Source organism: Castor canadensis, chromosome 10, assembly GCF_047511655.1.
Source record: "Castor canadensis chromosome 10, mCasCan1.hap1v2, whole genome shotgun sequence".
In the NCBI taxonomy this organism is placed as follows: Eukaryota; Metazoa; Chordata; class Mammalia; order Rodentia; family Castoridae; genus Castor; species Castor canadensis.
The window spans coordinates 56,376,344-56,397,838 of record NC_133395.1 but is presented as its reverse complement, the minus strand read 5'-3'; positions in this window follow the sequence as shown (position 1 = coordinate 56,397,838).

Genomic DNA, 21,495 nt, shown 5'->3' with positions numbered 1-21,495 from the left:
TTAGTCATATTAATTTAATGACATTTTAATGTGATAACATTGGGTACAAAGTGAGATGTGAAGCAAGAACTTCTAGCCAGCAAGAAATCTTCCTCCTGTGATCTAAGGAGCCCATTCATTGTTTTGACTAATATCAGCCAATATACCCCCCTTTTTCATTTTTAATAGTTATTCATTTACTTATGGCATCTTTGATTTTCTTTATCATTTTAACTAGAAATTGTAAGTTATCTTAATTATCCTAGAGAACTGATTTTGCTTTGCTCATCTTCTCCATGTTTTTTTAAATTAATTTCTGCCTCTAGTTTAAAATAATTTAAATTTAATTTTATTCCTTTTTTTGGCAGTACTGGAATTTGAACTCAGGGCCTTGAGCTTGCTAAGCAAGTTCTCTACCACTTGACAATGCCCCCATCCCTTCTTATATTGGTTATTTTTGAGATAGAGTCTATCTTTATGCCTAGGCTGGTTTGACTGCTATCTTTCTATTTATGCTTTCTCATGTAACTAGAATGACAGGCTTGTGCCACTATGTCCAGCTTTTATTGGTTGAGATGGGGATCTCAGGAACACTTTGCCTGGTCTGGCCTCAAATTGCAATCTTCACAATCTTGGTTTCCCCAGTAGCTAGGATTACAAATTTAAGCCACCATGCCCAGTCTGGTTTTATTCTTTTTCAATGCAATTTCTTGGTATGAGCATTTAGCTCATTTATTTTCTACTTCTTCTCTTCTGATATTGACATTGTCTTTGTGAATTCCTCTAAAGATTATTTTGATTCATCTCAGAAGACTTTTCTGTCATTTAATTATAAGTATTTTCTAATTTCATTCCCTAATGTAGATAGCTATCTGGAAGCATGTTGTCAACAGCAGTGAAGGGTCTGAGATTCTATCACACAGATATGCTGATAAGTTAGCCTGCCAAGATGCTAGATGCTGGCAAAAGCTGTGAGACAACTGGGTCACATAAAAGGACAGCTAATTGCTCACATTAATAGTTATATTTACTTGGAACCCTGAGATCAGGAGGATAATGGTTCAAGATCAGCCCAGGCAAATACTTTGGGAGACCCCATCTTCAAAATAACCAGAGCAAAATGGACTGGAGGTGTGGGTCAAGCAGAAGAGCATTTGCTTTGCAAGCATGAAGCTTTGATATCAAATTCCCCCAACAAAAAAAGTTGTATCCAGACAGCATGTCTTTGTGCCAGTTTCCTGAACCTAATTCCTATAGGCCAATACAGAAGGGGCTAGGAAATGCCTTTACATGCAGTGGGTAACCTTATAGCAGAGGAACCTTGAGCTTAAAGAACCCAAATCTTTTCTAATGGGTTTCTCAAACTTTGTCTAGGAAGGAGGCATAGACTTTATGTTATCACATTTTAATATAAACCACCTGCCCTTTGCTCTGGAGGGAGACACGGTCTCTATTTTCCAAGGCTGTCTACTACACAGATCTCCATGGAAAGATATTCCAGAAGAAAGGCAAGCAGGGCCTCTGCTTTTAAGGTGAAAAGAAACACAAGAGACCTATGGAGAATTATCTCCCAACAGCTAGTTCCAAAATTTCCAGGTTATAAACTTTTATGTTTTTGTACTTGTTTTTTGATTTTTTAAAAATCTAATTTAGAATCATTGAGATCAGGGCTCCAATTTTTTGAAATTTGATGAAATTTGTTTCATGACAACATATAATGTTTAGAATTTTTCCATATATATTTGAAACACATATTTTATATATAATATGATCAAGTTATGGGATTTCTAATTTCATATGATGTACACAATAAGGTTGAACTTACTTTTTTATATTTTTACTAATTTTGTATCTACATGATCATTGGTTTATTTTCAACCAGTATCTTTTTTTAATAGATTTTTTTTTTTTTTGGTAGAACTGAGGTTTGAACTCAGGCCTTCACGCTTCCAAAGCAGGTGTTCTATCACTCGAGCCATACCTCCAGTCCATTTTTTTGTCTTGTTTTTTTGGAGCTGGGGGGGTCTCACAAACCATTTTCCCAGGCTGGCTTGAACTCAGTCCTCTGGATCTCAGCCTCCCAAGTAGCTAGGATTGCAGGCTTGCAACACTGGCGCCCGGCAGTATCCATCTTATCTGGGCATGTGTCCAGTGGTTGGCTACTTAAGGATTTTTAAAATCCTAAACTGACAATTTCTATTGCTTAACTTGTGAATTAGTATTATATTGATATGTTTGGGTAAATTTGAACCATCTTCTTTTATACTATCTACCTGCTATATCTCTACGCCTTCATTTTCTTCTTCCTTCTTTTCCTTCTTTTGGTTGAGTTTTTGGTATGCTTCTCTTTTGCACTAGTTATAAGTTATGCCTGCTTACTTAATGGAATAATTTAAAATTTTAATTTGCATATTTAACTTTTAACAGTTTAAAGCTTATGTATTTGTCTATCCTCGTCTAGAACATTACTTAATGAAATAATTTAAAATTTTAATTTGCATATTTAACTTTTAGCAGTTTAAAGCTTATGTATTTGTCTATCCTCGTCTAGAACATTACTTAATGGAATAATTTAAAATTTTAATTTGCATATTTAACTTTTAACAGTTTAAAGCTTATGTATTTGTCTATCCTCGTCTAGAACAATCCACGGAGTTAGTATACTTTAAATCACCTACTCCCTACATCTCACATGTTACGGTGAGGGTAGCATTTTTTGTTTTTTTCTTATTATTTTGTGTCTTCTCAGCAAACTACACAGTATTTTTTTAGATTTACCTACATGTATGCCCATCTACCTTTTCAACTTTTTTTTTCTTATATCTGACTTTGTAGGGGGGAGGAATGTGCCCTGTAGACATTCTTTCTGTAAGTCTAGAACTTGTCCTTTCTTGTTTGAGAATGTCTTTATTTTGCGCTTGTGTGTCAATAAAAAATTTAACATGGTAAGTTAAATTGGGTGACAATCATCTATCTATAAAAATTTTAGGAGGCATACATGGATTATGGGGCTCTCCAGAAAGGAATAACATGGTTCTAAAGTTTTACCAATACAGGACCCCTTGAGCCAAGTATCTTGGCTTGGGATCTTGTAGCTACCACGAATTTGAATCCAAACCTATGTGAGGGCAAGTCTTTGGTTACCAATTTCCAGTCAAACTTTATTTCCCATGTAGCACCTAGGTGGATTATTTTCTAACACAAATTTTCATTGAGATTATAATCCCTTCAGGACCCCAGTAACCAAGGAGGTTACTTTCAGCCACCTCCTTGAGAAGAACTGAGTATTGTCTCTTGTTCCTCATATAACTCTTGCTAGCAAGATCTGCTAATGCTTTGTTTTCACTTACCATTCTGGTTTCTCATTTCTTTTTCAATCTGTCTTACATTTTTGTGAGCTTAGCTACATATTTAGGAGGCTTTTTCTATCGGTCATAACCATGTCACTAAATTCTAGCCAATAGATGCAAATGGAGGTGAACTGTGAAGCTTGTAAGTCTTCCTGTAAGGAGAAGGAGGGTTTCCCTCCTGACTCTTTGAATCCTGCCTACTGACTGGGATTCAGATAAGAGTAGTCAGTGATTTTGTCCACGTTCATCAATGGCAACACACTAGGGATATCAGAACAAGACAGAAGGAGCCTGGGCTCCTGGCCATTGCACAGAGCAGAGTTACTATTCGGCTTTGGCTTTTGAATAAGAAATAAATTTCTGACTGTCTAGTCACTGTTATTTACAGTCATTGTCATAGTAGTTAGTACTCTATAAAAATATAGCAGGTTTTAATACAGAAAAAAAATGAGATAATGCAAGGAATATGTAATTGGGGATAGTTAAGGATGGTGGACTGGTGGTGTCAGAAAGATTTTGGAAGGAGTTCAAAGTGTTCTCTGGCTATTTTAGTTTCCTTCAAAGCCTAACCCTGCTGTTTGTGAAAAGATGCGTCTAACAAAATGTACTAATATGTGATCCTTTATATTTTTATTTTTGCAGGGTTTATATGCACAGGCTCTCTGATTTACCTTAATGAATATCTACATTTAATTATCTGTCTCAGAGGGAGTTATGAAGTCCCAATTACTGCCTCATATTCTGAAGAGCATGTGGATGCCTGAAAGTCTTGACATTAAAATATATTGTCCAGAAGGTAAACTTTTTCTTGAAAAGTAAAACTCTTTCCAGCTTGGTGTGGTGGTACATGTCTGTAATCCCAGCACTTGGGAGGCAGAGGCAGGAGTTGAAGGCCAGTCTGGGCTAATAGTGACACCTTGTCTAAAAAAAAAAAGGTAAATAAATAAAACCTTCCAGATGGCATATACATGTTATTAAGTACCAATATTTCTTTAAATAATAAAAATTAAGAACTCTTAGAAAGAAAGATCACATATATTCATTTTAAGAACCATCATAGGTTATTATCATGCAGCATCGACTAATCTAGGTTTTGTGTTTTTATAGAAGTGAGAAAACGGAGATTTGCCGCAATAAATATAGTGACTCCTATTGTTCATTTGTCAATGAATTAATGTTTTTATTCAATATCCAACACATTACTGAGCCAAGTTTTAGAGAGAGAACAAAGATTTATAAGATACAATCTCTGTTTTGAGATATTTATAGCCTGGTGTAGTAACTAAAACATGATCTGAAATAAATATCACACAGATAAAAGGTGACAAATGCCAACCAGGAGTAAGAGCTCTGTGAGTTCACTACTGAGAGCTGCCCTGACCCCTTGATTTTAATGGCGCTTGGCTCTTACGTACAGGTCTGAGGTCTTTGAGGCCTTGACTGCGTAAACTCGTTCAGCTCTCAAACCTTTTCCTTCTAACACTGGAGGTGGGGGAAGCTTTCATTTTATTTCAGAAGGAACAGCATAAGGTTGAGACCATTGAAGCCATCATTTATGGTGGCTTTTGAAATGAATAAGCCATGAATACTTTTCTTGAGCTATCATAACCATTAGGAACTCTACACAAACAAAAACCCAAATCAATAGTTAACATCACAGTGAAATAACGTCTGTTTCTTCTCTCTACAGGAGACAGCATGAAACACTTCATTCTCTTTCATCTGCTCTCTTCGTCATCTACCATTGTTTATGATGCTAACAATTACAGCATGCAATAGCATACTCAGTGACTCATCAGCTCCCGCCTTCCAGAGGCACTTGCTTGTCACACACGTGTTGACAAATGGCTCTCAGAGACATTGCTTAATATCTGTAATCAGTTTTAGTCTGATGCGATCCTCAAAATGCATTCTTCTTTCCAATAAATGATAAATGATAATGCTATTGCCTGGCAAAGAGACAGAGTCATTTTTTTCCCCAGCCAAAGATTTATTTCCCAGCCAAGTTGTTTTTGAATCTTTGAATGTCACTTTTAGCTGTTTCCAACCCTCTAAACAAGTTATCCGCCAATCACCCAGATGTCTGAGGGCCAGTGCCAGCATGGGTAGTTGGTTATTGGGAAATGTTACCATAACACTCAAAGAAATGGTCTGTCTAAATCTGAGAAGGGCAAGCAAGAAAGAATTAGGAAGGAGATTCATGTAATAAAGAAGGAAGGAGGGAAAAGTCACATAGACACAAGGAGGCAGAAAATTTCATAAAGAGCAAAAACCACATGAAATTGGGGTAAACAATAAAACGTTGTAGTTCCTCAAATGAGGCAGCAATCTTTAAACTGTCCTTAGGAAAAAGTTTTCTAAGTAAAGAAATATTGCAAACAAGATTGTAAAGAGGCTCTTTATACCTAAAAATTCTTTACCTCTTTCCATGAGTGTCTATTTGCAAAATCAAAGAGATTGTCTCTAGCTCACTTGACCACCCTTCAGTAACACTGGCTTTTCTCACTGTACTATGTAACAGAATTAAGTTTTAAAGTGTTGTGTAATTCAGGCTTCTCATGACAAATTGGTTTTCAATTAATGAAGTCATCTGTTAACCCAGTTAGGAATAACATCTTTATTATTCTGATTCTGTGATAGCATTGTGGTCAGCACCTTGCTGGTGAAGAGTAACAGCCTAGGTAGAAAAAGGACCTGAGTATACACAGGGTTTGGAGAGTTTCTTTGGTTATACACAAATGTCTAATGTCAATAGGGATGGATGCCTGGGCCACCCTAGGTTCAGTAGGGGACACCTTCCAACTTCTGAACAATGCTTCCTCTCTTGACCTCTGGTTTCCCTGCTTTCTACTTTCCTGCTATCTGACCACTTTTCATTGTGTTGGTCACTGGTTTCTCTTTCTCTCCCTCTCTCATTTGGTCAATTTCCACATGGCCCTGTTCCTCTCTTTTCTACATTTTCTCCTTGGGTGAAGCATCATTTTCAGTGCTGCAGTGGGCAACACTTTTTTATTGATCTACTTGCATTTCTCACCAGCATCTCTACCTGGATGTGTCACACAGGCACCTAAAACTTGATATATTTAAACTGAACATATCAGCTCCTTCTGTCCTCAAGCTGGTTTTGCCTTTGTTCCTTAACTAGGTGACATAATCAGACTCATTTGTGTAAGCTAGACACTGTTCTTACCATTTGCTCACTATGTAAATTTACCTCCAAAATAGCTTGCTATTCTTCTACTCTGCCAGGCTTATCATTTGCACTAAAGACTCCTTACCATAGTATCCAAATGTCCTTTCAACCTAAGCCTATCTAATCATTCAGGTTTCATAGCTCTCCCATAACTGTACCACACATCTCATATTTTAGACACACCGGAGAAACTTACCATTTCTTAAATATCAGTCTTTCCTATCATTTCTTTGTTCATGCCTTACCTGCTACCTGGAACTTCCTTTTCACTTGTTCACTGTGAAAATCATGTGGAGATTAAGACCATGGGCTTTGGAGTCAGAGCTGTTTGAGTCTCTTCATTTACAAGCCATATCATATTTCACAAATTGATTTGTCTGTGTCTCAGTTTGCTTATCTGTACAATATGTAGAATGTTTAAAATGACTAAATAAAGTAACATAAGAAAAGTCTATATCATAGTGCCTGTTAAAGACTAAGTAATTTTTAGAAGCTGAAGGCTTTTTCATAATATAATTCTTTAAGACCTTATTCAAATGTGACCTCCTATGAAGCATTTCCTAATGTCCACAGGCAAAATGAATCCTTCTCTCAGCTCTAGTCCTTATAAAAATTGTTTTATCCTTCTACATGTACACTCACTGGGGAAGATTTCATGGTATATGTGTTTAGCTGTGAGATCCTTGGGATCACAAACCACTTAAGAACCATTTTTGTAAACCTTACCACCTAACCATGTCTAATATATGTCTAATATATGTTAGATTTTGAGTAATATATACTTTGGAAAGAATAAGACAAGAAGGTGACAGGTAAGTCCAGGGCAATAAGTCTAGCACATGTGAAATTATTGTGAGAAGATGGTCATTGTGAGATATAATATAATTAATTTCATTAAAGTAAGGATCAATGAATTGGAGAAGATCAATGGAATGGATTAAAGATAATGTTGGGACTGACTTAGAGCTATGTTGTCCTTGAATCAACTAAAATGTTAACTTGTTTCTTTGGGCCAGTGTGTGTTTTTGTTAAATTTAACAATTTTATGTTAATCTTTAAAAATCCAATGCAGTATGTGTATTTTAACATATAAGATCATTTGATATTTATTACCAATAATTTGGCAAAATACAGATCTTGAGGAGGTAGCTAAATTAGACTCAGTTTAAGACTTCAGCTAATACAACACAGTGATTCAGGCCTGTAATCCTAGCCATTTGGGAAGGTACAATCAGGAGGATCATGGTTTGAGGTCAGTCCAAGGGATAAAGTTCATGAGACTCCATCTTAACTAATAGCTGGTATGGTGGCACACATCTGTCATCCTAAGTTATTTGGAGAGCTAGAAGCTCACATCTCCAGGTCAGCCTGGGCAAAAAAGTTCCACAGGCTACATCTCAGTGGAAAAAAGCTGGGTATGGTAGTATATACTTGTCATCCCAGTAATATCAGAAAGCACAAAATAGGAGGACCATGGTCCAGGCTGATCTGGGCAAGAAAGCAACACCCTATCTCCAAAACAACCAGAGCAAAAAAAAAAAGACTGGAAGTGTGGCTCAGGTACCTTGGAAGTGTGTTCAAACTGAGTTCGAACTCCAGTTCTACAAAAAAAAGAAGAAGAAAGAAAGAAAGAGAGAAGGGAGGGAGGGAGAAAGGAAGGAAAAAAGGAAAGAAGGAAGGAAGGAAGGAGGGAAGGAAGGAAAGAAGGAAGGAAGGAGGGAGAGAGAAAAGGAAGGAAGGAAGGATAAACAACTAAACTAGACTGCATGAGTTGAAGCTACCATCACTTCTTCTGGGAACATGGAACCCTCTTTCATGTTTGTTACTCTCTCAGAACCTCAACTTCCACTCTCTCATCCTTGAGGGTCACAGGAGATAATATGCAAGAAGTACTGAGTGTAGTACCTGGCCCACACAAAGCAGTCTATGTGTGCTTTTCTCTTTCTTCCCTTCTTGGTCCTCTTCCTCCTCCTTCTTCTTTTTTCAAATAAGTAAACTATGCAATCTGTCAACATAATATTTGGCCATAATCAAACATAAAAAATTCTCACCTGTAAGAACTTCACCCCTTAACCAAATGCCATGATCTTTGTTCCTGGTTTTCTCCTCAGCACACTGTGCAGTAATCCCACTGCAGAATTCACAATCCTAACTACTAATGAACAAACGGACCTATGGATGCTTTTAGTGGAAACACTATTCTCCATATCCACCTACGAACACCCTAGAAACTTCTGTGTAGCTTAGTAAATTTGCCTCTTTGTTACACAGAACAATGAAGGTACAGAGAGTCAGAATATCAACATAGCAGGGATATGATTGAAAATTTAACAGAATAGGCAAGTTTATCTATTATACATAAAATAGAATACTCCTAGCAATGAAGAGGTGTCAAGTACTGATACGTGCAACTACATGAGTGACTTTTAAATGTATTGTGGCAAATGAAGGAAACAAGACCTTAAATTCTACCTACCTGACTCATTTATATGACATTCTGGAAAAGGTAAAATTACAGAAAAAGAAATAGATATGTGATTTCCAGGGTCTAGAAATGATAATTAAAGTTTGACCCTAAAGAAACAAGAAAGAATTTGGGGGTAATAGAAATGTTGTCTGCCTTTACTCTGGTGGTGATGGTTACATAACTTTTGTACATGCCAAATTCATAAACCCAACCATAGTAAAGAGTAATCTGTACTGTATTTAATATATACCTCATAAAACCAGCTTTAAATAAATTATGACAAATTAGTCAGTGTCTAATGAGTCTAATTAATAAATTTGTCAACATTTTAGTCAATTTGTATGAAATACAGTCATGTGATATGTATATAATGATCCTATGAGACTGTATCACTTGGTAGCTTCAGAGCCACCTTAGATTCGCAAGTACACTCCGTAAAGTTTTCACAATAACAAATTGCCTAATAATGCATCTGCCAGAACTTATCTGCTTTGCTAAGTGACACATGGCTATACATAGTACCACTATTTCCACATATACTGGGATGTTCTTCCCTCAAAACTGAGAAATGCAAGAACCACACAAAAAAATCATGCAGTTCTGTGTAGAGAGAACACCAATGGCTAAAAAAAAATTTCTCCTTGTATGTTTCCCACCTCTTCTCCAACCTGTTTCCCTTCACCATTTCAGGCTAGTCAGAGTGAAGACTAAATCTCATCTCTCTAAACTGCTCACTGGAGATTAAGTAAATTCAAGAGTTGGCATGAAAACATTCTAAATGGTTTGAGTTCATTTAACATTTTGCCTAATAGTGTTTTTGCTCATACATCTTATCAATTAAGGGATAATTTTAGATAAATGAATATCATTAGAGGGAGAAGTATTAAGTGTGGATATTTAAGCACTTATATTGGCCAGAGCAAGAATAATTTGATTAAATAATTTGGACAGATTTCCTCTCTTTATAATTCTGTGACAAGCAAAGGGGGAGACTATCAGTTCCCTAGGGGACTGAATGGAACAGATAATCCTGTGGTCAAACAAGCAAAGAGAAGCATTTTACTAAAGAGGGGGCTTTCTGTCTTCATTATAAAAATTGAAGATGCTCTAAAGAACTCCATTAAAGATAATGGTGTCTCTTAGAAGAACTGTGAGTTTCACGGTGTAGTTACTTGATTAAATAGCTAATTCACCCTTTGCTTATCTAATTGATCTTGTTTTCTCCTCTTTCGCCCTGCCCTTGAGATTACATAAATCCCTAGCAACTTCTTTCCCTTACTCATCAAGGAATGTCACAGTCTCTACAGCTATCATGAAGTCCTCTCAATATGTGAAGATGGTGAGCTGAATTCTGGGGTGACTATACTTTCTTTGCCAGGATATTACCTAACTGCTGAAAATAGGAAGCCCTTTGTAATGTGTTTTCAGAGAAAAGGACCTTTACCATTGTGGGCAGAAGTGATTTGTCCCCCAATCCACTAAACTGTGTTCCCTATATAGCCTGTCAGTAATGCTTCATCTTGGGAGAGGGGTGAGGAGCAACCGTGAGTAAACATGGCAGCTGACTGGCAGTTTCAAAGGAGACTTGAAAACAAATCAATGTCTCTTCTGACCCTCAAGAAATATGATGAGTCACTTTTCTGCTGCCAGAAGATATTAATATTTGTGACATAGTCATTCATTCACAATGGACACATCTACTGAGCACCTAGTATGTGCAGGTGCTCTTCTAGACACTAACAACACAACAATTATCAAACAGAAACACTTAGTCCCCTATTGGAGTTTACATTCCAGTAGTATAGACAGGAAACACAGAAGACAAATTTAAAAATAAGGAATGATTGGAATGGTTGGCTGTGTCAGAGCACAGCCATAATTTCTGATAGTAGCTCTTGCTTTAAAAGACCTCCACATAAAGACAGGAAGACAGACAAGAGAATACCTTGTGAAGATGGAGGCAGAGAGAGAAATGATGCATCTACAAGCCAAGGAGCACAAGGATTGCTGACAACGAACAAAAGTTAAGAAAAACCAAGACAAGATTCTTTCCTGGATCCAAAAAAAGAGCTTGAGTCTGCCAAGACCTTGATACCAGGTTTCCAGCCTCAAGAACAGTGAAAGAATAAATGTCTGGTGTTTTCTGCTATGGAGTCAGGGATATCATGTTATAGCAGCCCTATGAACCTAATACACTCATGAAGATTGAGCCAACAGCAATTGTTGATGAATCAATAAATGTAGTAAGAGATAAAGAAGTAAAGAACATACTAAAATCAATACAACTGAAAGAATGAGGTTTAGGGGTAATATTTAGAGTTCAGTGTTTGACATATTAAGATATCCATACACCAAATCAAACCATATTTAAGTTATTTACCAAGTCCTAAAGGAGAGTAAGTAGAAGGAATATTATAGGGTCGCATAAGCTCGAGACAGAAATAACAACCATAGATTTAACAAAGAACAGATTTCAATAGATTATTTAAATAAGTATTTAATTATGAAAAAATAACTTGAGTACAAAGTTACGTACCAAATCACCCTGCTTTTGCTTAGTGAATGGATTGCTTCCTTCCTGTCTGCTGCCAGTGGAAACCATATGAATACTTGGGGCCCATGGGGTACTTGGAATGAACAGTATGTGAGCCACATATAGTGTTATGGCCTAAAACCAAAGGAACTTCATTTACAAAACAGCATCATTGATCATGTTTGAATGCAACACTAGAATTTTCTTCCTTTGAGACACTTCTGGAAATGTATATAATAAGGTCACCATGAAATATACATATAGACTTCTGATAAAAAATGATGGAGCATTTTCTACTCTTCTTTGCCTTGGAACCCATCAAAAGCATCAAAATGAGTGAAAAAATAGAGTCAAATCACTCTTTCCTTGAAACAACAAAAAATGGCTGTGGCTCCAAACCACAAGCGCTAATGAATATTTTCCAAAGTCCAGGAAATTTGGACCAAAATTAGGAAGAATGCTGAGAGCTGACACATACTTCTTCAGACCTCAAGCATGAAACAAATTTTTCTAAAAGTAAGTGTAACATAATGTCAAAATAGGAAAGTTTGTGATTCAGTTTTAGCAGAGACCTCAAATTGCCACATCTCCTGACATTCCCAAAGTGAGGTGGTAGGTACCCAGTACAAAATTTTGAAAAGATGAGGCAAAAAATTGGATTTGCTTCTATATACCCAACACCCACTACAGGGGGATAAATAGGTTGAGGAAGACTGGCTCTTGGAGAAGACAATGGACATTGGTGCTGTTTTCTTCTTTCCCTAGTCTTCACATTCACATCCTCACTCTCATTCTGCCATGATGGAAGAGAGGGACTTGCTTTTCTCATATCAAGCCAAACGAGAGGTACCTTAAGATGATCATCAAAGCAATTTGGCTTGTGTCCTGAGGAGATGTTGGACTACAAATACAGTTGCTCAATTCTTATATCTGCTTAAAGGTAGAAGATTGTACAGTAAGGGAAGATGGCTGCCCTGGAAGTAACTTGGAGTTTGTCAAGGTAAGGAATCCACAGATTTGAGACAAATTATTTATTTAAAGGAAATTTAATACTCCATTTTTTTCTTAAAATATCGCTCAAGAAGAGTTATAAGAACTCAGGAAAGGGATAATAAAATGGAAAGTAAACTGGTAGAACTCAGGAAAGAAATAGAAGAGAAAAAAAACTATTATAGGCCTGAAAACTAAACAAGAAACAGAGTAAACATAACTTAAAACATAATATGCTTGAAAAAACAAGGGAAAAATCACATAAAATAATATAAAAATGGGGTGGTAATTAGACAAAAGATTATGGATATCAAAGATGCAAATGTTCCAATACTGTTTATCTAATTGATGCCAATCAAAATAATAATAGATAAAATAATACACAGAGTCAATATGTTACTGCAAGACGTTCTTAAAATAAAATCTCAAATATTTAAAAAGTTAGTAAATCTAAATGACAAAGAAAGAATCTGATGGGAATCTCTCAAAAAGTAGAGTTGTTTATAAAATTAGGAAAGAAATCAGACCACCTTTAAATTATATTTAATGCCCAAAGATATGTACAAAACTTTGTTAGAAATAGTTGAGGTGAGTTTTATATCCAGCCAAGTTGTCCTTCGGAACAAATATAGAGGTATTGGACAGACATTCTCACATTGAGAGAAGCTATGCACCACGAGAAACACTTGAAAAACTGTTTGAGGACAGTACCTTTTCAACCTTAAATAAATCAAAACTTTAAAAGAAAAAAGCAGAAATGAAGTTAAAGTAACATAGATTCCATTTGTCAAACTTTATAGAACTGAGAGAATTATGAGGACAGAATAGAATATACATGCAAAAATTAGGAAATTGAGAGAAGAATGGTAAGATAAGAATAAGAAGACTAATTTTTTCATGTTTATAGCTGGACATCAACTGACATAGCCTAAAATTGAAACATGGTACCAGATATACACTTATATCATGACTCCAACCCCATGCTGTTTTTCATTATCTTTCTTCACATTTGGGGAAATATTTTAGAAACTAGTATCAGTCATGAAGAAAAATATTTTCTTCTATAATCAAATACAGTCTTATTTTAGAAATTATGCCAAATCATCTTGCTATTTGTATAAATGCACAGAGACAGAACACAGATAATGCCCACCAGATATAAGCAGTGATTATTTCTGGATGGCATTTTTCAGAATAATTTTTTACTCTCTTTCTTTGCTTTTTTTCACTGCGTGACTAGTTATAATGAACATACACAATTTTTATTTAAAAATTTATAAAAGACAGACCCATAATCATTTATTCAAAAGCTTTGGGATCAGGTGTTTTTCAAAATAAGAATTTTTCAAATTTTAGTACGGTACAGTGATAGGGGGCTTAATAAACAATTTTTGCAGATCTTGGTCAATACCATAAAATCAAACTTGTTAACATCACTCCAGAAATGTATGAATATTCACACAAAGGGAAAATTATTACTACAATTACCCTTTTTAATGTTAGTTCAGGTCAGGAGCTATTAAATGGCAAGTGATTTTTCTGCAAACCAATAAAAGAATTTCCATTTTCAGAGATCTTTTGATTATACTTTTGTGTTTTATTCGAATGTAAGCAGCTTAGTGTACCACCATCATCCTAGTGCACTTATATTTCAATCTAGAGATATGGACCACTCCTGCAATTCCTCATTATTCACTTGTTTTCTAAGCTGCAGAAAACAGCTTAGAAAAGGTACATATAGTGGTCCCTCTGCTACATGTACCTTTTCTCACCCTTACCTTTATCCTTCAAAGAGGGCAGGATGGTGGAGTGGGAAAAAAACACTAAATTTTGACTGTGCTGCCTCATAAACCAATGACTCTAGAAAACATTTCCTCAATAAGACTTTCTATACAACAGCGAGTATTTGCATCACATCTGAAGTCTAATTATAATTATATATTGTGGTGGCTAATTTTTATTGTCCACTTGATTGAATTGAGACATGCCCAGGAGCTTAAGTGTGTCTGTGAGTGTGTTTTTGGAAAGCAAAGTGTTTTGGAACAGAAGCCCATATCCTGAGGAGATGGAGCAGAATAGGGAAAAGGAGAAAGGTGGTTATTTCAAGCATTCTTCTTTCTCTCTCTGTCTCTCTCTCTCTCTCTCCTGGCTACCAATAAGTGAGTTGCTCTGCTCTGCCATGCCCTCCCCACCATGATGGACTGAAACTTCTAACCCTAATCCTAACCCTTCCCCCTTAAGTTGTTTATGTCAGGTACTTTGTCACAGAAATGAGAAAGCTAACTAACAAAGAAATAAATCATATTTTTTTTATTGTTTTATTATTCATATGTGCGTACAATGCTTGGGTCATTTCTCCCCCCTGCCCCCACCCCCTCCCTTACCACCCACTCTGCCCCCTCCCTCTCCCCCCCCACCCCCTTGATACCCAGCAGAAACTATTTTGCCCTTATCTCTAATTTTGTTGAAGGGAGAGTATAAGCAATAATAGGAAGGAACAAGTGTTTTTGCTAGTTGAGATAAGGATAGCTATACAGGGAGTTGACTCACATTAATTTGCTATACATGTGTGTTGCCTTCTAGGTTAATTCTTCTTGATCTAACCTTTTCTCTAGTTCCTGGTCCCCTTCTCCTGTTGGCCTCAGTTGCTTTTAAGGTATCTGCTTTAGTTTCTCTGCATTAAGGGCAACAAATGTTAGCTAATTTTTTAGGTGTCTTACCTATCCTCACCCCTCCCTTGTGTGCTCCTGTTTTTATCATGTGGTCAAAGTCCCATCCCCTTGTTGTGTTTGCCCTTGAATAAATCATATTTTATATCTACTTGTTCAGGAGGTCAATCTTGAATGGAAAAAAAGGAGGGACTTGTTAACAGAAAGTAGAATGGAAGGAGTGGCCAGGAAGCTGTACTTAAGAGCTCAAATCTACTTTAGAATTAACATACGTCTTTGTTAGCATCCTAATCAAATGAAAATCTCCCTTATTTCAAAGGTATCTGTCATATCCTTTCTTTTGCCCAATTGCTTTGATCTCAGAATACTGTAGACTAACTTAAAATTCCATTCTACTATCCCACATTAGAACACTGGACACAAGTGTCAAATTAAAGGTTTGATTGGAATCTAAGCCAAATCCTCCATATCTATCAATATACATAGAAGCCAGTGAAGAAAAGCAAATATCACAGAAATCTTTACTGTTGAATTCAAGAAATGATGAAAACGTGCCTTTCTCTGCTGAAATTCCAATATAATAGCCATGTGACCATATTCATCAGACATGGGTTTGGGTAAAATAGCTCCATACTGAACAGCTTTTGGCTATGAAAGCAATGAAGCTGTACTAAAAGATCACTTAAAGCTATAAAAAACAATTGGATTGCAAAAGTTCTATCAGCAGAAGCTGTGGAAAGAGTATATGGAAGGAACATCTGACTTAACAAGATTTTGACCTATTAATAAATTGCAACAGGAAGTCAGGCACTTTGGCTGCTAATTGACATGGAAAAACTTAAAACCACATGCCTCTTTGGTGGCTACTGTTCACAAGAGGGAAATTTTGCTATGGATGTCTGGTGAGATTGCATCCAACTGGGACTGGCTATGTAACAGACAAGGATGCAATGTGTCATCATCGTTTTCATGCATCAAAGGAAAAGGAAACAAAAAGAAGCCAGTGGCTTGTTTTCTTTGATTGAAGCCCAAATTACTGAGACATGTATCATCCTTAAAATTTAAATGTTGTCAGTACTCAATACCAAGAAAATTTGTGTTTCTGGGCTTATACTCAAACTAATGGATTTTCTATTTCTCAGTCACAAAGCAGGATGACTTCTGTGATGTTGGAGAATCTGACAGCATAAGTGTAAGGAATTGGATTTGTGAACTTTACCATCCTATAGACTGTCCATTGAACTGAACTGTCCCTGTCCTTTCAGAATCTTAGTTGGGTTGAGTTCAAGCCCACATACCTAGAAATAAGTATACGTGCACACACACACACACACACACACACACACACACACCACACACACACCACACACACACACACCACACACACACACACCACACACACACCACACACACACACACACACCACACACACACCACACACACACACACACACACACACACCACACACACACCACACACACACACACCACACACACACCACACACACACACACACACACACACCACACACACACACACACACCACACACACACCACACACACACACACCACACACACCACACACACACACACACACACCACACACACACACACACACACACACACACACACCACACACACACATACACACACACACACACACATACACACACACACACACACACACACCACACACACACACACACCACACACACACATACACACACACACACACATACACACACACACACACACACACACACCACACACACACACACCACACACACACATACACACACACACACACACATACACACACACACACATACACACACACCACACACACACATACACACACACACACATACACACACACACACATACACACACACACACATACACACACACACACACACACACACACCACACACACACACACACACACAAACACACACACCACACACACACACACCACACACACACATACACACACACACACACACATACACACACACACACATACACACACACATACACACACACACACACCACACACACACACACACACACACACACATACACACACACACACATACACACACACACAGTCCCAGCAGGTTGCATTTTTTTTGAACAAACTAAACTCATGTTTCTTAGAAATGCAATGCCATATCGTCACTTCTCTCAACCTGAAGAGTAGTTGTTCAGATGCTGGCAACATGAAAGTTATTTTTGATTTTTACTTAATTACTTAAAGAATCAGTTTCTTCTTTTGTAAAATTAGATTTTAGTCTCTGAATGCATCATAGGAATACTGTGATGGTTAGATGAAAGTCTTTTGTAACAGTGCTTTTTATCTTCAAACTCTACACAAACATTCTCAATGTTCCCATAAGAGATAAGCCTCAGAGGAAATTAATAAATACTTTGCAAAAATAAAATAAGTAACATCAGGTCAAATGAAGTTGTGGAAATTTTAGATTAAGCCAACTGTCTTTACTGAAGGACTTCCCAGAGCCTGTAAGACCCTAATGTGCAATAAGGATTTCCAAGGGAGTGATAAGCAATGCAGTGCTAACCAATGCACCTCACCTTAGAATCATTTTTCAATAAGCATCTCAGGAGATATTTTCTGGGACATACTGAACCTTGATACTCAGGTCATGTTACAGAGGGTAGAAGTGAGCCGAGCAGCCTGGGAAGACAGTTAATAGAATTAACCAGAAAGCATAGCAACATTCGTGTTCCTGCTCAGAGGGGAACCCATTTTTCAGTTTGGAGCCTCAATCATAAAAATATTTTTCATGCTGGAAAGGAGGTAAGAGTCTTGTCACTTCATCACAGTTTAGACAGGACACATGGGCAGAAGGCAGATCACACAGGACTACTGAGAACTTAGTTTAAAAAACTGTATGATCTCTAGATGGGAGATACAAATTAATTTTTTCTGAAGGAATAATAAGCAAGAGGATTGTAAGTATTGGGTATACATTTCATTGGGGTCTAAAAAGGAAGATTGAGAATTTCTTACCCCCACAGCAATTAAAAAGTAGTCATAACTGATTAGAAAAAATGTTTTGTCTCAAATAGAGATTGATTTAGAGAAAGAAGCTAAAAGAAGGAAATACTGGGTTAAAAAAATGTAAGAATAAAACTGGAGGTGTGGCTCATATGATAGAGCTTCTGCCTAGCAAGCATGAGGCCATGAGTTCAAATCCCAGTATAGTCCTCTCAAAATATGTAAGGACAGAGCTTGTCAATACTCAGGAATTAGTATCCACTTTATTAAGCCTGATTAAACTGTCCAAATGAGGGAGTCTATTAAGGTATTATCATCACTGCAAATAATATTAAACTCTTCCTGGTGGCTAAGTATTATATCAGCAAAGATGAACTGGTGTGATTTTTGTTAAGATTCCACAAAACTAGGTACATGAAAGAAAAGGTGGTATGTGAGCTGTAACCAAGGTATATTAGGAAAGAGTCTAGAAGTCCCTGTCTGTCTTGCTGACTCTTAGGGGTATTCCTCTGTCTTAGTCCCATAATCTAGCTCCAGATATCACCAGATATTGAATTCATATTTTCCCCACCTAGATGGTTGAATTTGATAATAACATAAATTCTTTTTTTTTTTCATTTTTCTTTTATTATTCATATGTGCATACAAGGCTTGGTTCATTTCTCCCCCCTGCCCGCACCCCCTCCCTTACCACCCACTCCACCCCCTCCCGCTCCCCCCCCTCAATACCCAGCAGAAACTATTTTGCCCTTATTTCTAATTTTGTTGTAGAGAGAGTATAAGCAATAATAGGAAGGAACAAGGGGTTTTGCTGGTTGAGATAAGGATAGCTATACAGGGCATTGACTCACATTGATTTCCTGTACGTGGGTGTTACCTTCTAGGTTAATTCTTTTTGATCTAACCTTTTCTCTAGTACCTGTTCCCCTTTTCCTATTGGCCTCAGAATAACATAAATTCTTAACTGGAACTATGATAGAAGCTACAAAGGAAAGGTACAGCTATGAGATCTTATCTAGTTCTTATTGACTGTTGTGTTCTTACGATGAACTCGATACATCATTGACACTTAATAAATATATGTTATGGAATTGAATAGGACTTGAAAATGCTATAAAATTACTTCTGCTGTAGCTCAAGGAAAACCTTCAGGGCTAGAAGGGTTTAGTGTTGATTCATAATTTGATAAGAAGAATTTTAAAACACTATTGAGGACAGATGAACAGATAGGCTCTCAGAAATGAGAAATGCAAGTATACATGTTATAAGTGACCAAAATGAGGCCAATATGGATAGTCAATGTGAACTAGTTAACAAATCCCCACATAAAAAATCAGAAATGCCCTCACAAGCTTGAGTTTGTGGGTTTGTGAGTTTTTTAGAATTTGTTAATCTAAGAAATATTTCAGGTTGAGTTTTCTTTTTTGTTCTTTGTTTTGGTGGTACTCAAATTTGAACTCAGGGCCTTGTGCTTGCCAGGCAGGAACTGTACCACTTGAGCCACACTCCCAGCCCTTTCTTTCTTTCTTTCTTATTTTTTTATTCATTTATTTTCATGTGCATACATTGTTTGGGTCATTTCTCCCTCCTGCTCCCCACCCCCACCCTCTCCTGTCCACCTCCCCTCACTTGAGTTATTTTTTCAGATAGGATCTCTCATTTTCTCCCTGATGCCAGCCTTAGACTATGATCCTCCTGCCTATGGCCTCTCACATAGCTGAGATCATAAGTATGTGCCACCAAACCCAGGGATCTTGGCACCTTTTCCCCCAGACTAGCCTCAAATCATAATGCTTCTGTTCTTTTCTTCCCAAATAGCTGGGATCACAGGCATAAGACATGCCAAGCCTATAAATAAATTTTTTGAAAGTTTAAGGTTTATTGTCAAAGTTGTCAGAGAAACTAAAATGTTAAAAGTTATTTGAAAAAAGTTTCCTATAAATTACCTTCTGTGTATGAAGGTAGTATAACATAGTCCACTGTAGGCTGTTGATTAATTAGGGGAGCAGGGCCATATAGAAAAGGTAAATAAGGAGGGCAATAAACCTAATTAAGTCATGATATATGCATGTACAAAATACTAAGGTGAATCTTTCTTGGACAACCAATATACAAGGGTTTTTTTTGTTGGTGGTGGATAAACTTTGTGTATGTGTATGAAAATAGAACAAGAATCAATCAGGGAGGGAGGATGAGGGAGAATGATGGAAGGGGTTAATCTAATTAAGATACAATGTAAGCACATACATAAATGTCAACTTGAAACAAGGAATAATTATAGCTAAGGGAATATAGGGACACCTATCACAGTGTCTAGGCAGGAGACAGCCAGGAAAGGAGATCATGGAGAAGGAAAGGGTCTGATGTTGTCCTGCTGAGAAGTTTAAGAGCCAGGGAGCTTAGGCACTGAAGGGAATGGTGATCAGAGGCCCCTCCCCTCTTGGAGAAGAGTGAGTTCATCATTTGAGAATCAACAGCTGGCATAGTACTCAGTCTCCAGGGCCTACCTCATTGCTACTTGTCTTCGTTGCCAGGTAGGTCCAAGAGCCCAGAGCCAAGGGTACCCAAGTTATGTGACTTCCACATTTTCTTCTACACACAGAGAGGTTAGCTGTTGGGTTGGGTTAGAAAACACCAAGACCCACTAGAAACTTCATTTCAGTAAGGGTTTAGAATCCTGATCCCTGGACCACCAAACCACATGATTTTCACAGCCTCCTACTCCACAGGAAGATGAAGTGTTAGTTTGAAAGCATTGAGACAAGCAAGCAGAGTGCATTAATCCTCCAGCTCTCCTCTATCAGTGCACACTTCAACATATTAGAGGATATGTCTAAGCTTGGATGCTTGTGGACACAAACTAGGAAGCTTGTGGAATAAGGAACCTGCCTGGCCCACAGCCTGTAGCTCACTGTGGCCAGGAGTGGCTGCCAGTACAGAAAGAGGTGAAGCTTCTATAGTGAATGCAGACCAGTGCCCTCTTCAAGAGACTCCAGATAGTTCTCCCTGAAATGAGCAGTGCTGAAAATCAGGCCTGGTGCCCTGAGCATGTGGGCAAATGCTTGACTACTCACATACCCCCAGCCCAATGGTGAGATAGCACCTCAACCCTGTCACTACACAGTTCTGCCTGACATTGAAAATACTTCAACTGAAAGACAGGTGATTAAAACGTCAACCAACAATTAAGGCTCAAATGTGTAAATCCCAATGGAGAATCACAAGAAATATTGAAAAAATAAGGCAATATCTTCTCCAAAAATCAACAACTCCAAACCAATGGACACTAATGACAG